Source organism: Musa acuminata, chromosome BXJ3-8 (assembly GCF_036884655.1).
Source record: "Musa acuminata AAA Group cultivar baxijiao chromosome BXJ3-8, Cavendish_Baxijiao_AAA, whole genome shotgun sequence".
Lineage (NCBI taxonomy): Eukaryota > Viridiplantae > Streptophyta > Magnoliopsida > Zingiberales > Musaceae > Musa > Musa acuminata.
The window spans coordinates 27,902,724-27,912,078 of NC_088356.1; positions in this window are offsets into that span (position 1 = coordinate 27,902,724).

Below are 9,355 nucleotides of genomic sequence, written 5' to 3' on the forward strand. Positions count from 1 at the left end.
CAAAGTCTAGAAGCAGTTCACGTATGAGTAAGAGCAAGTCAAGATCAAGAAAAGATATTGTTTGCTGTAACTATGGTGAGAAAGGACATTATAAGAACCAATGTAAGCAATATAAGAAGAGTAAGAAAAAGGGAAAAGAAGTGGAGTCTACAGAGTCAAAAGATAATATCATAGCTATAGTGCAGGGTGGTGATTATTTGATTTTGTCTCCTTCTGATGATATTTTTTCTTGTGTGTGTCAAGATCTTGAGTGGGTGATTAACATAGGTGCTTCTTATCATGCTACACCACGGAATGAGTTTTTTGCTACATATAGGTTTAAAAATTTTGGTATTGTCAAGATGGGCAACTATGACACAACAGACATCATAGACATGGGTGATATCCATTTAAAGACCAACTTTGACTACAAGTTGACGCTTAAGGATGTGAGGCATGTAGTTGACTTAAGGCTGAATTTAATTTTAGTTGAAAGGCTAGATGATGAAGACTATGATAACAGATTTCACAAAGGGCAATGGAAGCTCAGTAAGGGTTCTCTTGTTATAGCTAATGGAAAAAAATGTAATACTTTGTACAGGTTGCAGGCTAAAGCTTATAGTGAGCAGTTAAATGCTACAGAAAAAGACTTCAGTATGGAGTTATGGCATAGGTGATTGGAACACATAAGAGAGAATGAGGTATACATCTGAGCCCTTGTATTGATTATTTGACTGGTAAACAATATAGAGTTTCATTTGCTAGTCCGGCTTTATCTAGAAAAATGCATGCCTTAGACCGTGTTTATACAGATGTATGTGATCTTTGAGGACAAAAACTCCTAGCGGATTTGTTGATGTTCTTGGTATAAGTGGTGCACTTTATTTTATCACTTTTATAGATGATTTTTCCAGGAAAGTTTAGGCCTATGCTTTGAAGACCAAAGATCAGGTTATTAATGTCTTCAAAGAGTTTCATGCTAGAGTTGAAAGAGACACAGAAAGGCAATTGAAATGCATAAGATCAGATAATGGTGGTGAGTATATAAGATTATTTAATGATTATTGTAAGTCACATGGGATTCAATATGAGATGACAATTTCTGGTACACCTCAGCATAATACAATTGCAGAGAGGATGAACCGCACTATCATGAAAAAGATCAGATGTATGCTTTCACAGGCCAAGCTACCCAAAAGGTTTTGGGATGAGACTTTGAGGACTGCAGTTGATGTGATCAACTTATCACCATGTACAGCCCTAGATGGTGATGTTGCAGAGCATATATGGTCAGGGAAAGATATTTTCTATAGGCATTTGAGAGTGTTTGATTGTCGTGCATTTGCACATATTCTAGACAATGAGAGGTCCAAGCTGGATGGTAAGTCTAAAGAATGTATTTTTCTCGGCTACTCACATGATCATTTTGGTTACAAGCTTTGAGATCCAGAAAAGCAGAAGGTGTTTAGAAGCAGTGACGTAGTCTTCTTTGAGGATCAAACTTTTAAAGATTTGAAGAAGAAGGCACCAGCCAATACTTCTGAAGAAGGATTAGCAGATTGTGACCCAATTACTCCTCCAGTATATCAGGGTGATAGGGGAGATATGTAGGAAGATAGTATAGAGCTTGATGTTGATCTACCTACAGGACATGTTGAGCAAGAAGAAGTTGGAGAGCAACTTCCCATAGAACCTCAGTTGAGAAGATCTTTTAGATAACGTCAACCTTCCAGAATGTACTCTACAGATGAGCATGTAGCAGTTGAAAGTGAGTAGAAAGAGAAACAGTTGTAGGTGAACTAGAGAGTTATCAAGAAGCAGTTGAAAGTGAGTAGAAAGAGAAGCAGTTGTAGATTCAGAAAATTCACACAGATAACAACGGAGCAGACATGTTGACAAAGACTTTATCAATAGAAAGACAGGAGATATACCGACAACTGGTCGGCATGGCTTCACATTGAGGAGTCATGTGACAACCTCCCTTATGAGCTGAAGGGGGAGGTTATTGGGCTGACAGCCCAAAGTGGGTTCAGCCCATGGTGGGTTTTATCAGCCCACACCCCTTTAACCCAACCCTAGATTAATATAAGGGGGTTGTGGTGGCTGTGTTTTGAGGTGATGGTGGCTGCATTTTTTGGGCAGAAAAGGGCAGCAACGTGGAGAGCTTTGCAGCAGCAAAGAGGAGAAGAAAAAGACAGAAAAACAAGAGAAAGAAAGGTAAGAAAACAAGGACAACACAGAGAGACTGTTCTCAATCATCTAGTAGCGTTTTCATCTCAAGTTAGATTAAATCTACAGTAGACTCTTGTTGTGATTACTTGGGGAGATTTTAGATATTGTGGATAGTGACATGATCCTTGTATCCCAGTTATTCTCTTGTGATTGTTGCTAGGGTTTAGGGCAAGAGATTGAGATTTGTATATTCATTATTCTCATAGTGGATTATCTCTAGTTTGTCCCATGGTTTTTACCCTTCATATTGGAGAGGGTTTTTCCATATATATCTTAGTGTTCTATTTGATTATGATTTCATTTAATTTCGTTGCAGGCTTGCTAGTATTTGTTCATATACAAAAGTTATTCCACTTTATATCCCATCAAATGTAATATTTTTTTTTGTTCTCAAATTTAATATCTTACATTTTGGGATTGGATTGTAGATGATTGATAATTTTTTTGATTTAAGATATATTCACTTGAATATTGTTTTGGGAGTGTAACAACTATGACAATTAATAAACTACTAAGATATTTGTTAGATAAGTGTGATGCACCTATACCTACTAAAGGTAGGTCATATATTTTGCCTAAAATTTTGATAACCTCCTATTAATATCCAAAGTAATTTACAAAAGTGCTTTTCAAATATTATCATTAATTGAATAGTAATCCCATAGCTGTAAAGTTTGAGTTTTCTTAAAAAATAATTAGATCCATATAAGACTCTAGAAAATCAACATAGACTTGATTAAGTGTTATCTTGCATGCTTCATATGTTTTTTATAAGATACAACAACATTGAATATCTATAGTACATCCACAATAATCAGCTTCAATGTGCAATCCTCATTCATTAAAAATTGATCTTTCATTTGATCGGCAATGAAGAAACTAGACTATTCATTATGATATCTATTCTATCTAAGCAAATTATATTGGTCTTTATTGTAAAAGTATGTTATTCAAAAACATTCAACTCAGATGAGCGATTATCCTCCATATATACTTTTTAATTGCATATCAAATCTTCATCTTTTAACATAATATCACTATATACTTGACATCAAAACTGTACTCTTTCAAAACTTTTTTAAATTCCTCCGTATCTTCAACCTACGATGTAACACCCTTATTTAGTCTCACATTGAAAATGAATAATATTAAGATTAACTTATAAGGATCTAATAAGTGTATTACTATCAACTTCAACTTAAGCATTTTGGTCAATGATTTGGACTAAACGAATTTGATAGGCTAGTTAGCCAATCAAGCTCGGGTCATGATATTTAGTATCAGAGCCAACATAACATTTGAGTATGGTGAACGATCTGGAGCCTCATCTTTAGCATAAACAAACAAGACATTTATTGTCAAACCATTTCTCGGTACGAGCTAACACTCTATAATAGGGTTGTCATAAATATAATCATCTAAATTGATAAGCTGTGCTCAATGGCCTCTTTATTTAATTCTTTCGAATTTCCAATAGTACCAAAAATCTTTTATTTTTGATAATCTAATAAATCATTTAATACAAGTATCTCATCTTCCTATTAATTTCAAAACTTTGGTGATCTCTGGTTGAACCAAACGTCAATTATTTATTTTATTTATTGTATGTGTATTTTAATATCTTTTTTAATAATCATTTTTTCATTATCATTTAAATTTGGAGAATTTGACATTACTTGAAAAATAAAAATCAATTCGATTTTAATTTCAAATACATCACCACCTTCATCATTGTCATGTGAAAAAAATGAGTTATTTAAGTCAAATTTGTGTAGCTTAAAGTAGCTAAATATTGTCGTATTTGAAATGAGTTGCCTTTTTTTTAATCAATTCGTTACACTTCTACTTACATTATTAATCTCATCGATCATCGAGAATCATCCCTATAAATACAACTATTACATAGAAGAAATCATATAGCATCAAACAATATCTGAGCTAATTGTACACTAATACTTTAGTCAATTATAGTGTTTTGTGTTTCTGTTTACTTGAAAATTATAACTGTATTAAAATACATTGTAAATGAATGAACACATAAACTTGTTTCCATATTTAAAATTACATACAAACTCAAGATATCGAAACTTGAAATTTCAATTGATATATACATAATTTACGATAAAAAAAGGACATGAACTTAGATTTAGGTATTGCATATAGGGAAATATGATAAACGACGACATGTTAGTTTTCAACAATAAACAAAAAAAAAAAACTCAGTATTGTAACATAAACAACCAAGCATTTAATTATAAACATTACATTTTTAAGTGATAAGAAGTCAATCATTTTAATGTAGTTATACTATTTTTGTTCATTTACAAAAAAATAACTATAATTGACTACTAACACACTTGTTTGGAGTTTTTCGATTGGAATTTCAATTAGCATGAGCATGATTTGAAATGAAAAGTGGGCACAAATTTAGATTTAGGTATTGTATGTACGGGAACATGACAAATAACATCTTAATTATCAATCATAAATAAAATCCCCACATATTATAATATAAATAATCAAATATTCAACCATAAACATCACATGCACAATTGGAGGGGATTTAAAGTGACAAGAAATGGTGTTCTTATTCAGTAAAAAAATAACTATGATGATCACTCATATACTTATTTCGATTTTTTTCTATTGCGTAAAAACATAAGATATTTAAAACTTAAAATTTTAATTCATAGGGAGATAAATTGTACTAAGTGAGCACAAATATAAATTAAAACATGTCAAATTATAAAAAATCACTTATAGTATCTTTAATGTAGTTACAATATTTTCATTCAATTACCAAAAATACTATAATTATGTTCAAATACATTGGCATACTTGTTTTGCATTATATACAAACTAAAAATTTGATATTTTCATAGTTGCATTATATAGAAACACGTTTTGCAGTAAGATTTTCATTGTATACAAACTAAAAATTTTATTTATTGTGTAGATAAATACTGGACACAAAGAAAGCGATTTTCAATAAAAAAAACTTAGTTATAATGTTTTCTTAGAAACCTTACTTTATCTAATGTTATAGTGGCTATAGTATTTTACAACTAATGTATAATATTTTTTTTAGAACTCTTACTTTATGTAATAGTGAAACCAATTCTTCAACCAAATAGTGATAACCCTACTGTAGCCTTATTTAAACTGAAATGGAATAGGCCGAAATTAAATTGGTCAATGTTTTAGTGATTTCAAACCAAAACCAAAGGAGAAAAGGAAAAACTAAATGGTAACATTACCGATAGTTGCCAATAATCAGATGTTTGAAAAAATAATCAATTTTCCCTTATAACAGCTCAATAAATCACTAGTTAGAGGGGCATTTTTGGAAAATTTTAAATTAAAAAAATAAAATCTAAAAATGTTAAAAAGAAAAATTTTGCCCCTTCCAACAATTAAATAACAACTAGTTGGAGGGAATACTTTAAGAAATAAAATTCAAAAAATCTATAGATACCCCCATATTTCATTCTTCCTCTCACCAAATCAATGGCAATCGCTTTACTCGGTACTTCTCTCTAATTGCAATAGTAATCTTTCTAGTGCTCTCTCTAGTTGTAAGAACAATCTCTTTGTAGTACTCTTTCTAATTACAATTGCAAGTGGAGTTTAATAGCTCTAACCTCAACAAGTATACATTCGAAGGAGAATTTTGATTACAACCTTTAATGCCTAAAGGTTGTGCCAACTCAAGAAAGTCAACACATCAAATATAGAGAAAAAAGTCAGATATCTTAGAGCTCATTTCAAGAAGATAAGAAATTTTGATAGTTTATTTCAAGTTATTTGTAACTATTGCTTTCAAATTTTCAAATTTAAAGAATGAGGTGAATGTGAGACCTTTAGAAGGCATATGGAGGAAAAACATCCTGCTCAGGAGTCTTTAAAAAACCAATGTCAAAGTTTTTGGTATGCAACTAACCCTTCTCAAGTATTTTAGATTTCTCTTAAAAAAGTAGAGAATCCTTAGCAAATTTTATGTCTACCGAACACATCTCTTTTAATTTTGGTGAAAATTTAGTTTTATTAATTATTGATAAATTGCTTCAAATCATATTACAAAACGTGCTTGTAGGACCACTTTGACATGTGCTATATGTTTTTTTTTTAAAGAAAAGAATATTTACAAAATATTTTTTAATCTATTGATGAATGTGTTTCAATTTGTAGTGATATTTTGAGTGATTATTGATTGATGTGTTAAATCTTGTATTTTGATGATGAAACCACTTGATATGTATTTATGATTTAATCTATGTTTTGAGTGACGCAGAATGCTTCGATCAGGATGAGACAATTATAGCAGGAAAATCATGTTTTGCTGGAGGAACATGTTAGAAGATTGGACGTCGGGTCGTGGATTCGGGCATCGAGCCAAGAAGAGCAGTTATTGCACCAAGGATATCGAAGTTGCGGAGTCAACTGGCCGATTGGGCAATAAGCAGCAAGAGAGGATGATGCGCCGAAGAATCAGACGAAGCATAGAGGGACCAATGACATGCCGGACAACTTGATTGCTTAGGAGTAATTGTAGATCGAAGTTTTGCTTTACTTGTGCAGGATTAACTACGATAGCTTGAAGACATAAAGCAAGTCTACCGGAGTCAAGTTTGATGGGTGTTTGAGAGTCTACCGAGAGTACGAAGATTCGTCGGAGATGCTGCTGGAACCAACCGAGAAGAAAACAGGGACTTGTCGGAGTTTTTGGAAGTCTGCCGAAGAGATCGTCGGAGGTTCATGGAGATCATCAAGAAGGCTTGGCTACTCGCTGAACTCGCCATAAGATCGGGAGCTTGCTGGGAGTCCGCCGAAAGAAATTCGAGGGTGTATCGGAAGTCTGCCGGAAGATCGCCGGAAAGCTCGCCGGAAGGAGACTCGACATTTGCCGATTGAAAACTTGCTTAGGACTATGTTTTCAGTTACGTAGTTTGCATGTAATTAGGGTTAGGATTAAGGGATAATCCTTTATCCTGGTTAGGGGCCAATTAGGCCTGATATTACCTAGTTTAGGCCAGATTTGAAGCCCATCTAGTGACCTATAGGACCGAGCGGTGGAACCACCGGACTGGGCGGTGGCACCGCCCAGAACCCGAGGATCGGGCGATGGTACTGTCGGACTGGGCGGTGGCACCACTTAGCACCCGAGAGGTCTGGCGGTGGCACCATTAGACTGGGCGGTGGCACCGCCCAGCACCCGAAAGGTCAGGCGGTGGCACCGCCAGTTAACTGTCAATATGATATTGACAGGTGATGGCACCGCCACCGATAGGCGGTGGCACCTCCAACTTTGGGAACCCAAGAGAACTCAAATTTGGAGCTCAAATTTGAATCCTCTTGGGGTTTATAAATACTTCTCAATTCTCAGTAGAGAACACAACCTTTGAGAAGTTAGAGATTGAGATAAAGTCTTAGCAAAGTCTTTAGCAAGTCTTGTTTTCAATAGCTTAAGTGTTCATCTCCCTCTTTCTCTTTGAAAATCTATAAGAGTGTGAACCACTTATAAAAGGTTGTAAAAGGGGTATTTGTCCTTCCCCTTCAAAGTGATTTGCTAGTGAAAATTGGAAGCCTCATCGAAGAAGGCTTCGCAAGTGGATGTAGGTCATTTTGACTGAACCACTTTAAATTGGTGTGTTCCTTGAATATGTGAGTGTTTACCTTTCTTAAACCGTTATTTACATAGCAACAAGGTTTTGGTTTTATCTTCTCACTTTACTCGAGCTACTTTCACCAAGTCATTTATTGTCGAATCGAAATCTCTACGCATTTACGAAATCGGTTTCAAACTTACGAGTTTTAATCCGCTGCACTAATTCAACCCCCCCTCTTAGTGCCGCTCCGATCCTAAGAATTACATGTCATTGGGTTGACAATGATTGGACCATACAAAAGAGACTAGTTATCTTTAGAGTTTTTGATAAATGATATTGCTAATAATATTTTTAAAATAATAAAAACTACTCTGGATAAGTATAGTTTGGTTTCTAAAATTTTTTAATTTATTTTGATAATGCGTATGCAAATATTGTATCTAGCCCTGAGTTGGAAGAAACTTGTTAATTTTTCGTGTTAGATGTATTTGTCATGTTTTAAATTTATGTATACAAGAAAGACTTACATCTCTTGATATTTTTCTTTATTCCATTAAGCAGGTAATTTTATTTTTATGAATTCATCCACAAGTAATAAAAGAGGAGGCAGTATTTTATAAATTAAATGATAAAAGACATAAAAGATTTCTCAAGAATTTTTCTACCTTATGAAATTCAACTTATGAATCGCTTAATGAGAGTTTTAAATATAATATATTCAATTCAAATTATATACTTTTATCACAAACAATTTATATCCTAATATTAGAATGCTTGTAAAAAAATAAATAATTTAATGATTCTACTTATACATTATTTGGTATTTATTATCCTATAGCCCATTTATTTTTAATTGAATATATTAATATTATTGATATATTAGAAGAATATGAAATTGATAATAAGTTGAATATAGCTATCATGGCAATTGAATCTTTTTGAGGTGCTAAGGAGATGAATAAACTTACTGTTTAAATTGATAAAACAAGTAAATTTATATCCTCAATATTGAAATATTTGTTAAAATTTTTAATGATGCTACTTATACATTATCTGATATTTATTATCCTATAGCTCATTTATTTTTAATTAAATATATTAATATTATTGATGCATTATAAGAATATGATAATGATAATGAGATGAATACAACTATATTAATATTACTATCTCTAATTGAGCTATTGGTGTAAACATTTCTTCATAGTCAATTTCATATTATTGTTTTCATCCAATTACGATCAATCTAGTGTTGTATCTCTCCATCTCTTTTTGTGTATTTCATTTTATTTTTAAAATTCACTTAACATTGATTGTTTGATAGTATTTAGGAAGTATAGTGAGCTCATATATATCATTTTTATTAATAGCATGTATTTCTTCTATCATAACTTGTAATTATTTTTATTTTTTTTCAAGCTTTTTCTAATGTTAATGGATAATAGCCTATAAAAAGATAAAATTAAGAAAGCTGATTATTGTTAGTATCAATCCTTTGAGTTATATTATATAGTTTCTAAATTATTATTATGTTTTTT